General features: G+C 46.6%; 1 protein-coding gene and 1 pseudogene across 2 annotated transcripts in view; both read right to left on the bottom strand.

The window, feature by feature from the left end:
- Positions 1-11,890, bottom strand: part of LOC147008337 (uncharacterized) — an 88,007-nt pseudogene extending 76,117 nt beyond the window's left edge. Inside the window, exons 1-2 of the transcript XR_015053397.1 lie at positions 8,719-11,890; positions 5,579-5,816 (exon numbers count right to left, since the gene is read on the bottom strand). The product of XR_015053397.1 is annotated as an uncharacterized LOC147008337 (transcript). The remainder of the gene's footprint in view (positions 1-5,578; positions 5,817-8,718) is intronic.
- A 1,299-nt stretch (positions 11,891-13,189) lies between these two features.
- Positions 13,190-15,802, bottom strand: part of LOC147008336 (uncharacterized) — a 29,899-nt gene continuing 27,286 nt past the window's right edge. The window contains exon 2 of the transcript XR_015053398.1: positions 13,190-14,481. The gene's annotated coding sequence lies outside the window, so the exon portion shown is untranslated. The remainder of the gene's footprint in view (positions 14,482-15,802) is intronic.

Raw genomic sequence — 15,802 nt, 5'->3', positions numbered from 1 at the left:
GCCACAACTTTCATACAAAGAAAACCCCAGGAAAGGAAAGGGTAAGAACAGGGCCTGTAGGCCTTTAATGTTCGCGGAGCTTTGGAGACCGAAGGAGCTCCGTGAGACCGGGCTGGTTACCTGCCACCCTCGTGTTGACTCGCTGGGCGACTCTCGATGTTCCGTCAACACAGTACTTGGTGTAATGGCGACTCGGTTGGTCCAGGCCTATCCGACGACGCCTCAGAGAAACGGACGGGCCTTTGCTCTTTCAAGAGTTGATGCTCTTTTCTGAGCCCACCCGTTCCTCAGCGTTTGCTCCGTCGTCCGCGTTTCGCTGGCTCGCGACTTCTCTCCGGCCGTCACCACCGACCCACAGTTCGGCACGGTACTGCAGGCTTGGCTGCGCTCCAGGCTTCGCTGCGCTCCGACGACCCCGACTGCCCTCCACTGGACTCGAACCTTGGCGCTCTCCACCCCGACTCCAGACAGACTTCAAACCCCGACAGACTGCGATCCCCGACAGAATGCTCGCTTGGCGTTCCAGCGCGCCATTTTATGGGGTCGGGGGGGGGGGGGTGAGTTTCATCTCCCACCTTCAACCTTTCATCCCCCGCTGGCTCCGCCCCTTTTGGTGTTTTGATCCGAGCTCATCGCCAAACGCGGAGAGAGCGGACGTTATGGAAATCATCGGCTCCCGCCCCAACGAGGGAGTCCCCGCGCCTGTCGGCTGAGATACCGTTCGTTGGGATTCGCCGTGGCTGGCAAAAAGATGGCGGCGCAATGGAGATGAAGGTGAGGCGATGTTGTTCGTTTGTGGAAATGATGTTGCAGAGATAGTGAGGAGATGTCGTGGTTGGCACTGTGGTGGGGATGGCGTGGTTGTTGAGATGCGGTTGTGGTTGTTGAGATGCGGTTGTGGTTGTTGAGATACGGTTGCTCCAAAATAAAGATAGCAAAAGAATAATACTCCTTCAAAGATCACAGCCCGGTTCCACGAATAATTCCCTTTAGACATCGGTGGGGAAATCGAAACTGAACACACACTTATCAACATAACTGATCTCTGGGAAACCTGAATGGTGTTCTGTGAATTTCCACAACCGTAACAATATTTTAACGTCATGAAGAAATTTTGGTGAATGTTTTGATCAAGTGTCATTGAAATTGTGTCTTTCGGAGAAGACAGCAAATACATATTTTGGGGGGTGTCAGTGCAAATTTCCCCAAAATTAGCATAATGGGTTTGAAGGTGATAAAAATATTAAAAAATAAAATTTTGCCAATTAAACTTGATTGAAATTAACTTGAAAAATTTAGTTTTTTTGGAAAAGCACAATGTATTGTTATAACTCTTTTATGTGAAATGTACTCAAATACAACATGCTTATTGCATCTATGTGCTTGAACATGTATATTTTTAGCTTGCTTGTTCGAAGAACAGAGAGCTATCGCGATACCCCCGGCATGAGCGTGAGCGTGAGCGTGAGCATGTTAAATTTTTTGTATTACGGAAAAACTCGACGGATTTCGACGAAACTTGGTGGGGGGTTAGGTATGGGCCAAGGATCATGCCATTAGATTTTGGACTTGGTCCCCCCGCAAAAAAAATTTGTTAGATAAAAAAACATTTATTTTTGCATTTCTACATGTTTTCAGTGATTTCCAACCCCCCCCCCCCAAAAAAAATTGTTAGAGAAAAAAACATTTTTTTTGCATTTCTACATGTTTTAATTGATTTCCAACCCCCCCCCCAAAAAATAATTGTTAGAGAAAGAAACAATTTTGCAACTTTTTTTTCAACAAAATTTCGATTTCTTTTTTTTTGCATTTCTACATGTTTTAAGTGATTTCCAACCCCCCCCCCCAAAAAAAAATGTTGGAGAAAAGAACTATAACTGTAAGCACTGTTGACATATTTAATGAATAAGATATAAGGTTCACTTGAGTGACCCAGCAGTATTGGCGGCGGAGGTTTTGCACTCTCCCGAGTGCTCCCCCTCCAGTTTCCTTTCTAATGTTTTTATCTACCACACTATTTTTAGCTCGCCTGTTCGAAGAACAGGGGGCTATAGCGATACCCCCGGCGTGAGCGTCAGCGTGAAAATGTTAAATTTTTTGCATTACTTAAAAAATCCTCGACGGATTTCGACGAAACTTGGTGGGGCGGGGTAAGGTATGGTCCAAGGATCATGCCATTAGATTTTGGACTTGGTCCCACCCCCCCCCCAAAAAATTTTTTTTTCGAGAAAAACATTTTTTTGGCCATTTCTACATGTTTTAAGTGATTTCCAACCCCCCCCCCCAAAAAAAATTGTTCGATTTTGTGATATTATGCGATACCGTATTATGTGATACCAGTCGTCTGTCCGTCTGTCTGTCTGTCCGTCCGTTCCTGTCCGCACTATAACTCCAAAAGTTTTCAACTTTCACGTTTCATATTTGGTACATAGGTACAGACTGTGGAGCCGTTGTGTCACGACATACCTTCGTCATCTAAAGTGGTTGCCATGGCAACTGGGATGCTGTTTTCCATCCGTTCCTGTCCGCACTCTAACTCCCAAAGTTTTCAACTTTCACGTTTCATATTTGGTAGATAGGTACAGACTGTGGAGACGGTGTGTCGCAACATACGTTCGTCATCTAAAGTGGTTGCCATGGCAAACAGGATGCTGTTTCCGTCCGTTCCTGTCCCCACTCTAACTCCCAAAGTTCTCAACTTTCACGTTTCATATTTGGTACATAGGTACAGACTGTGGAGACGGTGTGTCGCGACATACGTTCGTCATCTAAAGTGGTTGTCATTGCAACCAGGATGCTGTTTTCCATGTAGTAGCACAATTCTGTATCTACCTTCTTGTTCGGGCGTATATTGTGCTCACTTGCGCTCTTGTTACTGATAACAATATACAAATACATATATTGCTTTATAATTATACTTCACGACAATGCTTTATAAAGAATATTAATTATTAGACTTGTCTTTTAAAAACGATAAATGTATAAACAGGCGAGCATTGGGTGGCTTTGACACCAACTCTGGTTATAATACATGTTCGCATTTTAAATGACCTTATATCCCTTGACTGTATTAGAAGGTTACCAGTCTGAAAAGTAAAAATATGCCTTGTTCCCCAAAACAGATTGGCCTTCCAAATAATCTTTCATCTTCATTCAAGATAATACAATCACCTCATATTTTATTTGTCTTATTGATTGAGGGATTCTTATCAATAAATAATTGTATACTAGTGCCTGAAAGTCTGTCTGGAAACAAGAGTCCAGCTGAAATGGAATGGAAAATGGAAAATGAAATGGAAAATAATGACCAAAACTCCCATCAAACTTAAGGTCAAAAATATTCTTCATCCCTGCAAAATTAAGCTGGCCTCCAGATGGCTACTGCCACAAAGCTGTGTGATTATTTCCCCTGAACCCCAAAAACATCAGCTGTGGCGTCAGCATATCTGGAGGATGAACAGACATTGTCTCACTAAATTCTATATAAGAATTCAAAGTTTCCATGTATGTACAGCAGAATCAGAGGAAGGCTATGCGACTTTATGAAGCGCCTCTGAATTCTCCATATCGATATGTTCATGTTTGCATATGTTTTGTTTTAATAAATGACTCAAGTATACAGAAGGAATTGAGAATTCTTCGACAGGGGAAACCCACCCTAGACCCCTCAGACCTCGATTTTTCAAATCCTGTTTACAGCCTTTGTTACCTCATGGGTGATGAAGGTTGTGGTCAAGTTGAATCAGAACTGTGTGTGTAATTTCTGAGAAGAGAAGCACCTACATTGGGGAGCAACCCCCCCCACCCACGCCCCCATAAGGCCCGTTTAACTTATACCGTGAACAAACTTTGGTGCATACCGGGTGATGAAGGTTGTGGTCAAGATTCATCAAAATCGTGTGTGCAGTTTCAGAGAAGAAATTGCAAAAAAGATGGGGTGTACAAATTGCACAAACAACCCCTATAACAGCAATCAATCTTCCCTATCCTGCGGGAGTATCGGGGAGGCTTAACAAGAGAGGGTAATCAGATATTGCAGTCCCTCGCCAGGACGTCTTTTGAATGGTGTTTTGTGTGGTTTTGTGTCATTAATACAATTCGATGAGTAATTATTCATAATTAAGACGTTCCAACCCGTAATTGGTTCATAATTAAGAGTCATACATTCCATCAGCAAGGATTAAATGGACAAACGTTCCAAAACTACATAATCAATCAATCGACCAACTCACATTTCAATAATTTGTAATTAACAGACGTACTCAGAGCTCAAAGCAGTCAGGTAACAAACAAAAACATTTCGCTGTTATATATATATATATATATATATATATATATATATATATATATATATATATATATATATATATATATATATATATATATATATATATATATATATATATATATATATATATATATATATATAGATGGATAACCTATTTTCATGCTGCCGACTTCTTCCTTCCTCTTCTTCCACTTCTCAGGGTGGTGGCATCACTTTTTTCTTCCATCGACCAGCTCACAGTGAGATCTCTCAGCAAAGCCTTGGTTCATCAAGAAAAGCTCCTTCAGAACCTCATTCAAGATTTCGGGAAACCTCACCTTGAAACGTCCAAATTTAAAAGCTCGTTTCCATCAAGGGAAAATTTATATAGCTCGTTTTCCTTCGTTTCCCCTCCCCCCAACCCGAAACGAATCAGTGGCACGGCGTGCAATCAAGTACAAAGGTACTGAGATCGTAGCCTCAACTTCCCTTCCTTCTTGTTTCAATACTCCCTGTTCATCGGGGTGTGTGTGTGTGTGTGTGTGTGTGTGTGTGTGTGTGTGTGTGTGTGTGTGTGTGTGTGTGTGTGTGTGTGTGTGTGTGTGTGTGTGTGTGTGTGTGTGTGTGTGTGTGTGTGTGTGTGTGTGTGTGTGTCCTGGCGCCTGTCTGCTTAAGTAAGTGAAGATCGTTGTTGTTATCATTATTATTATTTTCAGGTTAAGTCTGCTCTGTGTCCGCTTTTGTAAGTTGCTTGTTTATTTGCTGCACCACACCTCTCTGCCCTATCTCTGCACAACACACCCCAATAAATCTTAATCGTACCACATACCATTCCTCGCCCATTGTTAATAAATTATTATTGGAAATATTCCCAGCTCGTTTTTGTCTTTTCTTCCATTGATCCAGCATGGTCCGAATCCTAGATTAGCCGGGACTTTATTGCCAACGATCACTTCCTTTTAACCGGTACGTCCTTGGTAGTGTCGCTCGGCTGCATCGGATGTGGTGACGTGATCCGAGAGAGTGATGCGGCTCGGACAAGGCGTAGCGAGGGCGTGTTCCCCGGTAATTAAATCACGTGATTAATTAGGGAACCCGATTAACTCAGACGGGAGGACCCCAGGTAATGCGGTTGAGTTATTGGCATTCACGGTCGGTTAAGCGACCCGCCGCGTCACGGAATTATCCGTGTGCGACGGCCTACAATTCCCGGGAGTCTGGTAGGAGCCCAGATAGCTTCCCCCACCTCGTGGTCTTCTCACACGACCCCCGGCCCGCAACAATATCTGCCAGAAATTAAATATATCTCACCTGTCAGGCCAGGTCAGGTATGGGAGCATGCACCGTAGTAGCGCATTTCCACGTCCACTTTCCTCCAGTACTCCAGGGGTCTCCGTCTGGCCATCCCCCCAGACAGATGCCTGGCTCATCCCCATCTCCCTGAGATGCTGAACAACCTCCTGCAACCACGAGACACGTGGTCAGCCCATTGGCCTCCTCCATTCACGAGGATCACCCGCTGAGAGAATCTGGTGAGCAGGATCAGCATCTGTGAAAACGAGCCACATGTTCATACAGCCGCAGCTGATGCTCACAGACTATGCAGGTAACAAATCTCATTGGTACCAAAAAAGAGACCTGCTGCCAAAGGAATTAAGTCTCCGTCTCAAATCCCTGGTCAGATTTCAAGTCTCACATCCATAGAGCAAGACTGGAAGCACCAAGTACCTGAAGACTCGGACCTTTGTCGTCCTGCAGAGGTACCGGCAGCGCCACACCCCGTGACACAATAAATCCATGACTCCCCAGGCCCGACCCAGACGTCTGTTGACCTCTGGCTCATAGCCAGCAGAGACATGAATATCACTGCCAAGGGAAGTGAATCTCTCCACGACCTCAACATCCTCGCCACAAACAGGCACAGACAAGATAGCAGCATCCAAGATGTCATTGAAAGCCTGGATCTTCGTCTGGACCCAGGAAACCCGTCATCTCAGTGGCTCCAACTCCTCGTTCAGCACCTCAAGGGCCTCCAAAAGGATATCTAGAATCCCCACAAAGATGACTGCATCATCTGTGAAATCAAGGTCAGAGATGTTGACATTCCCAAATGATGCACCACGGTGTGATCTCTCCAACATCTTCCCCAGAATCCAGTCCATAGAAGCGCTGAAAAGTGTGGGGCCAGTACACACCCCTGACGAACTCCAGTAACAAGTCGAGAAAAGTCAGAGATGGTACGACCACATCTCACAGCACTCTCAGTACCAGAGTCGAGTTCAGACATCAGATTGATCAGGTTTGGTGGCACCCCACGAAAACCAAGAATCCTCTACAGGGCATTCCGATTCACTGAATCAAACGCTTCACAGAGATCAACATAGGCTGCAAGCAGCCCCTGCCGAAGCTCTCGTCTGTGTTTAGTGACGACCTGAACAGTAAGGATACAGTCAATCGTTGACATCTTTGGTGTAAAGCCTGACTGCTCTGGATGCTGGTGCTCAACCAGATGGTGGCGAACCCTATAAAGAATTATCAGGGCAAAGACCTTGCCGGGCACTGAGAGCAGCGTCACCCCTTGGTACCTGACCATTAAACAGATTGACATGGTACCTGAAGCAAGTCACATATCTCATCTGGCAGGACCAGACAACAGACCTTCAATGGACCTATCTCACCTGTGATTGTCTATTTATGTGACAGTGACCAGAAACCATTTGAAAATCAAAAAATTAATGGTTGCGAAGGTTACCAGCTCCACCCACTAAAAAAAAAGTATCACCTGTAATAATTTTCGTTTTCTATTCGCAACTCAGCCTTCCATTTTCGGTTTTTAAAATTAATTTTAAAATTTAACATTTATTTAAATTTAATGTTAAAATTAATTTTTTTCTTCACAGATTTGCAGTGCCCATTTGAAACCAAATAATTCGCAATGAGTGAAAAAAGCGGGATTTTCTTGGAGAATATATTCGATTTGAATTTGTGTCCCTCCAAAAGGGTGACCAACAGGTCTGCCAGTGGGTCATATGCCACAAGACTGAACAATGATGTCGTGCGGCCCACACGCTTGGAACTCCACTTCAAGACAACGCATCCTTCTCCAGGTGCCAAACCCAAGGCATTCTTTGAAACAAAAAGGCAGTCCTTGAAGCAAGCCAAGATGGACAGCAGTGGAGCATTTTGGCAACAGACTTCAAAGGTTGTTGAGGCTTCCTGTGAGATCGCCATGTTGATTACAAAGGGCCAAAAAGATCCATAACATCGGAGAGACTCTCATAAAACCAAGTGTACTGTGTGCAGCAGATCTCGTTCTGGGGAAGGATAGCGCAAACAAGCTTTCCCAAATCTCTCTATCAAACGATACCATCAAAGGAAGGATCGATGAAATGTCTCAAGACATCAAGGATCAAGTTCTCCACCAACTAAGAGCTTCTCCTCTATTGGAAGAATCACTTATGATCTATTATATATATATATATATATGTATATATATATATATATATATATATATATATATATATATATATATATATATATATATATATATATATATATATATGTATTAATACGGAAGGACCAATTTTGTGCTCCTCCTCGCGGTCGTGTCACATGTTTCTCGGTACTGTGACCTGGACTGAAAGAAACTTCGTACCTGAAAGAGTGCATCGCACATAGTGGCAATAGTGAACTTTCAACTCTGAAGCAGAATAAACACTTTTCGTTGAGACGGGGGCGAGGAGTGAAGAGGCGGGGGCAGGGGATGAAGAGACGGGGGCAGGGAGTGAATAGGCGGGGGCAAGGTCAGCAAATTTTTGGGTGGGGGTAAGCAAATTGAAAGCGGGAGACGGGGGGAAATGGGGCGGGGGATGATTGGGCGGGGGCTGGGGTGGATTAGGCGGGGTTGAGTATGAGGGGGTGGACAGAGTGGCGGGGGCCCGGGAGCAAGTGGGGCAGGGAATCAAGAGATGGGGGGGCAGGGCCGAGGTAATTAAACTTTTGGGCGGGGGTAAGCAAATTGAATGCAGGGGGTGGGAGGCAGGGGGGAATGGGATAGGGGTGGGGGATGAGTAGGCGGGGGCAAGCACGCCCTGTCCAGTCCATGTCCCTCGAGTGTGGGTGAGCTGGTGAGGGTGGTTGAATGAACGGAATCCGTCTGTGATGGGGTTTCGCCTAGTATTAAATAAATAATTATCGTGTCGGATTCGGATCGAATAAATTTGTCCTTGTCACACACCTAACCTGTCCACCAAATCAATCCGCAACTTCTTAAGATATCCTGTTCACAGACAGAGACATGGATGGAAGCATAAAGTCCGTCCAACCTGGGTGGTGGAGGTAACAACCATGTGTGAAGAGGTGGGATAAGCAGGGATTCCCCCGACACGGTCATGACGTCATACCGCCGGTGATATCCCGTCCCAAGCTCCCCCTCCCCCCTCCCTACTCACCGGGTGGACGTTTCCACTCCTGACGGTGGAGCAATTGTGCTGCGGTCAGCAACGTGTCCATGTTGCTCGCTGGTTATTCAAATGGAGGATCCCGGGTCTCAGGGGGTACCTCGAGTACCCTTCCCCTCTATCACAGCTGCGTCCAAGGTCCGATTCCCTTTGATCGGCGATGCACCCGCTCCCTGAGCCTCGACCTCCATAACAGAGAAATCCGTGCTCGCTCACCACTCCCCTCCTCGAGGACGTAAACCCCCTTATTATGTCTCGGACAAACGAACCACCCAACATCGCGTTCCGCCGTCCCCACGCCCGTCCGTCGAGGACTCCGCACGATCAGTGTCCACACACAAAATGGTGGAAGATGGGAGCGCGAGGGAGGAGCATGTGGCGCCAAAACAGCGGGCGAGTCACAAAACCCGGACCAGAAGTTTAGATTCGGAATGACCTTTGGATTCGGAGCGATTGTGACCCCAAACCTTGTACACACGACGTGACGTGAGATTTATATTAAATAAACCGGATGATTGATTGATATCTTCTTGTATCCCCTCACGGTGTTGTCATCTCACGATCCCAACCTCGGGATTGTGTAAACTCCCGCGATGAGGCCTAGTCTTTGGGTCTCTCACTCTTTCACCACAGGCAGGTCGGTGGTCTTTCTGTCTTGGACCGTCTCCTCTGGGACCTTGTCCGGAGACCATTCGTCTGTCAACATGTTGAACAATCCTTGGTGAGAAGAGTAAGCACAACGACACGTAGAGATCGTTCAATGTTCACGTGGAATGATGAGAACAATGGGAGTGTGAACGAACAATAGAACATGGATGCGTGAGAACATGGCACAACAATACAAGGGTTTACTGAAAAACCCGTGTTCGATTCCCAGCCTGGTCATGTGATTTTCCCAACATATACATGTAATATGAGAACGATGTAAATATTCCTTTGTTTCTGTCAAAAAGTCTTTTTCCTTCCAAAGAATCATTTAAAAACTATTATCATTAATAATACAATATTATAATTGTTTCAGGATTAAGATTATTTTGCAGGATCATGTCGCGGATGAAAGATTCATCACAGAAAGTCGAAAAAGATCTCAATGTTGATTACAACAACAACAACAACAACAACAACAACAACAATAAAAACGACTTCCGATATTTCGTCACGTGCCTTGACGGAGCAAATAACGAGAAACGTCATGGAGGCTCCTCCCCCTTGCCATGTCCGGTCTGATGGTGTCTGCGGAGACAGTGGCACTGGTGATGGTGTCTGCGGAGACAGCTGCCTGGAGACCATCGGAATATGCATCACACTTTGTTCTAAATATACTTGAAAGGTCATGTGTAAAAGTGTTTTGTTCGAGCGAAATAGAGGTTAAACTAGAACGGGCACTCAGTAGAGCGCATACCTTCGCCAAGGCTACATTTTGCCCCCCGCACCCCCCCAGAAACCGTTGATTGTGAGGGTATTTAATCCCATACCACATCTGCCATCTCATTTGTGTTATGATGGCTTAAAAACATTAAATTTCCTGTGTCATATCGTATATCACAAGATTGGGCATTGAATTCACAATATTTTGGCATTGGTTGCATGCAAATGAGATAAAAATTGACTGCACTATGGCAAAATGACGATTTTGACCTTTTCATAACCTCGACCTTGACCTTTGTACTCTTCATTTTGTAATTGGTATTGGAGTGTGGGAAACAGAACAGTCAACATTTTGGTGTTGGTTTCATGCAAATCGGATAAGAATTGACCGTGTTATGACGAAAACCGCACATTTTGCAGTCGTGACCCCCCCTGACCTTTGACTCCCAACCGCTAATAAGGGTTATTACGTCATTGTGTCATGTCACATATCAAAAGATGGGGCATTGAATTCTGAACATTTTGGCATTAGTTGCATACAAATTGGATACAAATTGACCGCGCTATGGTGAAAAGACGATTTTCACCTTTTCATGACCTTGACCTTGACCTTTGACCCAATCGCTCCCAAAATCTAATCAAATGGTCCTCGGATAATAACCAATCATCCCACCAAATTTGCTGCGATTCAGTTCAATACTTTTGGAGTTATGCGAATAACAAACAAATAAACAAACACACATATTCACAAATAAATTAAGAAATACAAAGCTGTGCTGTATCACGTGATTGGGTTTTCGTGTATCATAACTCGCCCGCTAGGGGTGGCGTTGATGTACATCCGGACGGGCAATAAAGCGGAGTTACTGCTACGCTCTCGCTCTCCATGTTCCGCTGCACCTCAGACACCACATTTGGCGACGAGGATGTGATCGACGAGTCACGGCGCACGGACAGGTGCCCGTTTTCGTCGTAGACGACTTCGAATTGTTTTCAGAACAGTTGGGGTGCTATTTCCACGCGAATGATGTGGTCGACGAGAGCAAACAGAAGTCAATCTTGCTTGCCTTGCTATCAGCGGAACATTATCGATTACTGAGTGATTTGGTGGCGCCAGACAAGCCCAGTGATGACGGGCTGTCGTTTCGGGACATTGTGCAGAAGATGAAAGCACGCATGGCGCCGGAGAAGTCATTACAGCTGGCTCGATACCAGTTCGATCGCTTTGCGAAAGGTACAAAGGAGCGCGTCGCTGATTTCGTGGCTGAGATGCGAAAATGGTTTCGGCGGTTCTACGGCTGAAGGGTGAAGCCATTACATTTACCTCGGCGGCCGACACTGCTTCAGCTGTCGAGCAGACTCTCGGAGATGTTCGGGCCACCACCGGCCGCGGCATGGCGGATGGCCCGGGGACCCACGCGGTGTCGCGAGCGCCCCGGGACGCACGCACGACCTTCGGTGCGGGTCGGGGCCAGACGTCGCCGCGTGGCCGCACGAGCGGAGAGGTGATCCCGCAGACGTGTTTGGGATGCGGAGGTCGACACCTGCGCCGTGTGTGCCCGTTTAAAAGCACCGTGTGTTTACGTTGTCACAAAGTTAGGTCATCTGAAGCGTGTGTGCCGAGGGACGTTGGCCACCGTTAAGGTCATGGACGGCGATGTGTGAGGCAACCTCGGCGACCCGGGCGAAACCAGACAGATCAAAACATAACCTTCGCAACAAAGTTTGCGAAGGTAATGAATACTCAGGTCCATCTCACCCACGACTGCATTAATGTGGTTTTTTCACATTAAATTTTTAATGACAATCCCGAAAAAAAATTAAACAAACACACAGGAATGTGTGAACCCCTTTATCTGGTGCATGTGTGAAAGATCAAACCAAAAAACATTTTTATTCAAAAAGTTGCAAGAAAACAAAACTCTGCCGGGTCAATGTGTCCCGTCGAACGCGACGGAGGGTTCAAGCTTCCAGTAAAGTTTTGTGATCGTGTTGTTGTTTTTGAAAGAATGACGTCGTCAATTTTCTCTCAACGTACGTTTACAAACATGTGCGATACTCCATTTTACTAACATTGATGACGCTTTATACAGAATCAGCTTCCCTGGTAGTGGTAAGGTTTGGGTGCATTCACCGCCGAGGCCCGGGTTTGATTCACGGCCATGGAATTATTTATTTTCAAAGTCCCATGATTTTTTTTATCTATAAAATTCCTCATCAAGGTTTTTGTATCTTACATCATCCTAACATATTGTTGTAGATTTTCGCCACTCCGGCGTGCGGACGACCGCCTTTAGCTCAATTGCGGCCGCACGCGCCCACCAAACGTGGCAATCTCATCACAACTTCCGGATCAACGCCGAAACCCAGCTCGTGTGCTTTTAACACACCATAAACCAGCCAACTCTTCTGTCCACGCGCTGCAGGGTCGATCGCCGAATTGTCGATGTACCTAATTATTCATGCGGACAGAAATGCCGGGAGTTTCTACCTCGACGGGACCTGCACGAAAACGAGCCGCTTAAGCAGCTCGTTCCGTTTGCGATTGCCGAGCGGTTTTATATCGCCAAGCCCCGTCGGACCAGATGTACGTTTTATCAGCTTATAATCAGCCAGCTAATATCCCGAACGCAATTATGGCAGTCAATGGAGGAAGGGACGCAACGAGCAGGTGAACATTGAAACAACGGGGGTATTTATTTTCAATGCAGGCACGTAAGCAGTGAATGAGGGGATGGGGACAAGACACGAGCAAAAACCTACAGCCGATGTCTATTTATGATGTACATGTACTTAATCAGTTTGTTACTTATGGACAAGGCGCCACAGACTTTCATGCAAAACCCAAGAAAGAAAGGAAGAACCGGGCTCGTGAGCCTTTATAATTGCTCGGAGCCAGGATGACCGAAGGGGCTCCGAGAGACCGAGCGGGCTACCTGCCACCCTCTTGGTGACTCGCTGGGTCCTGGTTCGGCGACCCTCGATGTCTCTGCCCACACTCCAACCTCCGAACTCTCCAGCTCTCTTCCCGACTCCACCACACCAGCACAGCGCGAACACGAACACTCTCTCCAAGCGCTCTTTCCAAGCGTTCTTCCCGACTCCACCACACCAGCGCCTCTCTCCAGCTCCCACTCGTGCTCCAACTCGTTCTGATTAACGGCGAGCGAACGTGGCCCTTTATAGTCCCTGGGGCTTCGCTTCTTCACGTTCGACCCTTCACCCCCGGATGGCTCCGCCCCTTTTGACGTTTTGATCCGATCTTGCCATCAAACGCGGACGTGTTTGGAATCACCGGCTTCACGCGGTTGTGGTGAAGATGGTGAGGAGATGATGGCGGTTGTGGAGAAGATGGTGAGATGATGGCGGTTGTGGAGAAGATGGTGAGGGGATGATGGCGGTTGTGGAGAAGATGGTGAGGAGATGATTGTTTAAAATAAAAGACAGAAAAGAACACTACCTCAACGGTTCACAGCCGGCACACAAACAATGCCCGTTATACATCAGTGGGGAAATCTAACCTGGAACACACACTTATTGACATAACTGATCTTCGGGGAACCTGAATGGTGATCTGTGAATTTCCACAACCGTAACAATATTGTTACGAATTCGCGCCTGCCGGCGTGCGATCGGCCACATAACTCCAATCGTGACCGCGTCGCCCACCGATCGGACAATTCAGTCGTGACCCTCCTTGGAACAACCACCAGGAGCCAGTCACGGGTGGGGGTTTAACCTCACCACAACCCTTTCCGCATTCTTCCCGCGCGAAATAGGGTGAATCGCCGAATGTCGATATACCTAAAAACCCGCGCGGGTAACCTACCGAGGGGTTGCACCACACCGCAGGTCGGCTTAGGACATGAACCGCTTAAGCGGTTCGTTCCGTGCTACAGGGATAACCGAGCGGTTTTATCGCCGACCTCGACGGTTCAGTGATTCTTCTTTACTCGGGTGTTCAAACCCCACTACCAATTATTCCACGAAGTAAGATGGCACTTTCAAACAGGGAAAGGACGCACCGAATGGGGAACAGTTCAACAAGCACATTTATTATTTACACACACACGCAAGGGCAGTCATGCAATATGTACAGGCAAGGCAAAGAATTCATGCACGTACGTATGTACAGCCAAAGAAATGCAATAAAAAGCAATACCACCGAATAAGCAAGGATTTATTTACAAGCACAGACACTTAAGCAGTTCAACTTGGCAGACGACGCCACACCATGCATACAAAAATAAAAGGAAAAGAAAGGACCTCCCTTTCGTGGCCGGTGAACTCTCTCCAGCACTCTCCTCTTCCAGACACGCAGGTCGACCACAGGCCTCCCGTCCGCGTCTCCACCAACAGGCCGCTCGCCGGACCACGAGCGCAGGTCTGAGAGAGGGAGACAGAGAGCTCAAGCAACGAGAGCTCATGGACCAAGACGAAGCATTAAACCAAGAAAGCACCAGAAGCCAGAAGAACCAGGAGAGAGCTCCGCGTGCGGTCCGCCCTTTTTTCGCGCGGGGCTCTGCCCTTCGCCCCACCCCGTTTTCGGCTCCGCCTCCCTTCTTGAAGCCTCCCGAAAAGAGGCGTTCCCTCACTCCGACCGCCTCACGCCGTGCATCCACCAATCGGCAATGAGCTGCCCTGCCCCCTTCCTTTCACACCAAGCGCGGGGAAAATAGGCGGGAAAAAACCCCACAGGCTCGCAGGAGCTTTTGTCCTGCCAATCCTTCTCGGACGGTTTCCGACGCGGAAAGCGTCTTACCGTGGTCCGTGAAGGATGGCGTTCGTAAGCGGGCGTAGTGGCGAAGATGGTGGTGATTGTTGTGGAGGTGGTGTGAGTGTGGTTGGCGTTGTAGAGTAGTTGGTGGTGGCGGTTGTTTGTGTGGAGGTTTATTGCAATGGTGGCTCAAAATAACGATAGATAAAGAAAAACCCGATCTCAAACAGTCGCAGCCCGGTGAAACATGAAGAATTCCCTTTAAACAACGATGGGGGACCTATCTGCACATAAACTTAGCGTCATAACTGATCTAAGGAACCTTTATGGTGTTCTGCGAATTTACACAGCCATAACTATGATCGATGAGTCATGTTGTCACTTTTCCTTGCTTTTGTTGATCGTTGACGAAGATTGTGAACGATCTGATTGATTTATTGTCATCTCACAATGGACAATTTTATTTAATTTATTGGAGCCCCCAATGACCCTCGGTGACCCAAGGAGCAGCAGGGCCTGGAAATGGCCGAATGTTTCAAGGTTACCCCATCAGAATTAAATAATACTGAACACCACTGGTAATTTTTCAATCAATGGGGTAAACTTGGCAAAATCACTAATTATGGACAATTTACAAGTGTTTGTGTGCAACATCTGATGAGAGTTCTTATACAATATAGTTTGGAATGTTTCATTCATTTGCAATTTCTTTCAACACTGTCTCCTCTTCATTCATTCAGTCACCTTGCTCTGCAGAGAGCGTCGGTTCTGCTGAAACAGTTTCTTGGCTGAAGTTACGATCCTGGACGGGTTGCCACTCCGACACAGCTGTCTATACCAATCAAAGGCAATGAGTGTGTGTGTGTGTGTGTGTGTGTGTGTGTGTGTGTGTGTGTGTGTGTGTGTGTCAATGTTTCTCCTCCATAACTCCAAAACCATGAAACCGAGCAGCCTGAAACTTTGCATGCACATGAAGAAAACTCCAAGGAT

Source organism: Eptatretus burgeri, chromosome 19 (genome assembly GCF_056783735.1).
Source record: "Eptatretus burgeri isolate ZD-2024b chromosome 19, Ebu_testis_v1, whole genome shotgun sequence".
NCBI lineage: Eukaryota > Metazoa > Chordata > Myxini > Myxiniformes > Myxinidae > Eptatretus > Eptatretus burgeri.
Note: the sequence above shows the minus strand (reverse complement) of the source record. Positions and strands in the feature narration are given on the sequence as shown.